Below are 2,839 nucleotides of genomic sequence, written 5' to 3'. Positions count from 1 at the left end.
CAGTTACATAGTTTAAATGTTTACTTTATTTATACAGCGTTTTGATATAATCCCATGATGTGTAATTATCACTGATCAAAAATTTATTCGACAATAAACTATTCCTCATGGATTTCATAAAATGCGTGATATAAGATATTGCAGACCCTCAAATTTAAACGAAGAGTAAGTAAGTAGTTGTGATGCCTAATGACTTAGTTAATTGTACAAAATTTGAGCTATGTCGGAAACAACAGCAACTACATTCAGACCAGCTGTTTTTGAACGTCTGATACGTTCAAGAAAATTATCTCTTACTTTTTTGTTAAAAGATTGACTATGAATCAAATTGTATAACACTGGTTGTTTTCATGGGCTTTTAATCCTTCCTCACACATATATACCAGCCATAGCACTACCAGCAGGCTTAAATCTATTTTTACACCCTACATCTACTACTAGCAAAACGATATTTGCATATTTCTGTTAGCCTTTGGTTGAAAGTGATTTAAATTTAAGTAAACATTTGTGAATTCTATAAAGTATTTTTGGTCTCTTTTTATGTTACATACATCTCAGCCTTTATAAATTCTGCTGTTTGTCTAGAGACTGTATTATCACTCAACATATTTATCCAAGCGTTCTTTAATACGAAAGATTTCAAACCAGTAACACTAGTACGTTTTCTCGAGTTTTCGTGTGATTCTCTTTAATCTTTTCCTCGTGGCATTCAATTATTTCCTTAGTCTGATCTTTCTAGGAGTATTAATTGACAAATGACTGGAGGTCTGAGTGGCAACTGATTTTGTTTTTTTGGCCATCGCATTGGATTCTTTGAGATATATATATATGGATCTAAAACAAAAGAGAATTTTTATATACTTAATAAAAAGTCAAGAACAAAAAAGGATTTATTTCGGTATTTTAACATTAATTATTAATAAAGACAGAGTTGTGGTAATGGAACTGTGAGTGATTTTATTTCGTTATTTGTACAAATTACCTTTAGACGTTTCCAGCAAGGGATCAACCTGTTTTGGCTCAAAGTTTGATTGACTTTGGAGAGAAACATTTTCTTGTCCTTTCTAGCTAATGTTGTTAAGAGAAGGCAGAGATAAATATACTGGGATCATTTGAAGAAATATCGGGTGAACTACAATTATCTGCAATTCAAAAAAAGATTTAAGTTGAAGACAAATGTATGACTCCCAGAAAAAAAAATACAAAAATAACACCTTTTTGTACTGCAGACTGCTGGACTGGATTGACTTGCACAGCAACAAACAACGGCTTGTTTGGTGCTTGGGGACAAGCATGAGGCCGGAGCCTATTTTTTAGATCATTTAAAAAATGATAATTTGGGAAATGATTTTGACAAACCCTGTAATTTTTTTACAACTCATCCGGGGTTTTGGTACTTAAATCAGGACGACTGCAGGACTCGATCCATGAAGCACATCTATTACGAAAAATTAAATATATTTTTCTATTTCAGTAATAACTTCCAACAAATTTACCTTTGAGCATCTCGTGGAAATCTAAAAAAACTCGTGTTCGTGTATTGACTTCAGATGTTTTTACAATTAAAATAAGCACAACTATGTCCTCCTCCCTTTCTTTAGCCCATACTTACAACATCATCACTATTCACAAGAAATTTTAGGTCTAATTACTAACATCAAGTATACTCATTAAGTCTAATTACAAACAGTTGTTATTTGTTCATTTAAAAATTGTATACACACAAAATACGTTATACCTAACGTGACCATACGTCCTGTTTTGAACGGGACTATCTCGTTTTTGTGGGTACCGTCCCGGTGTCCCGGACGAAGACTTCGGGACGCTGAATTGTCCCGTTTTCACCATCGATGCTTTCGAAATGGCATAACTTACTAGCTCTGGTTTCGTAGACCGCGTCAAATGCGATGAGTGCGAAAGAGGAGAGAATTCTTTTGATGTTTAAAGACAAATTTAAACTATTATTGTCTTCTCTAGATTTCATTTTCCCTAAATTCAAACTTTTGACTTATATTTATACTGTTTTGAGTTCATAGATATTTATAGTATCGGCCTAAACTTTCTTTATCATGTCAACACGCAGACTTATACTTATGTATCTTTTGTTTTTTAAATATGATATAAACTTATTAAATTTATCGTACATCTTTTCTCTAGATTCTTTAAAGTTAATAAATAAAATATCTCCGTGTGTGGCAAGTGCTCGGTTCGATCAAACAGGAGATTGACAGTGTTTGTGGTATATTTTAAAAATGCCGAAGCGCAAGTGCACTTTTAATAATTATTTACAAGCAAAATACCCTTTTATAAAGCAACGAAGTGATCCCTCGGATGTTAGTTGCGAAAAATGTCGTACGGACTTTAGTGTTTCTCATGGCGGGGCTAGTGATATAGAACAGCATTTAAGATCGGAAAAACATAAAAATGCTGATCGTGCAGCTGCTTCCAGTTCGTCTATGTTAAATTTTTTTATGAAATCAGATGCACCAACTTCAAATGATTTGGATATTGCTGCGGCAGAAGGCGTCTGGGCCTATCACACGATACGAGAAAATCACAGTTTTCGTTCCAATGATTGTGCATCAAAGTTAATTCAAAAATGTTTTGAGCAAAAATTTGGTTGCAAACGCACAAAAACAAAAGCCATTGTTGTAAATGTTTTAGCATTTGCAGGGATAGAAGAATTAAAAAGCGATCTTGATAAATCTCACTTTATAACAATTTCAACCGATGCTTCTAACCACGGCAGCAAGAAGATTTTTCCTGTCTTAGTACGTTATTTTATACCATATGAAGAGGTACAAGTAAAAATTTTAGATCTCCATGATCAGCCCGGTAA

The sequence above is a fragment of the Copidosoma floridanum genome, unplaced genomic scaffold (genome assembly GCF_036245765.1).
Source record: "Copidosoma floridanum isolate Cflo_tuat_1 unplaced genomic scaffold, Cflo_Japanese_pri ptg000011l, whole genome shotgun sequence".
NCBI lineage: Eukaryota > Metazoa > Arthropoda > Insecta > Hymenoptera > Encyrtidae > Copidosoma > Copidosoma floridanum.
Note: the sequence above shows the minus strand (reverse complement) of the source record.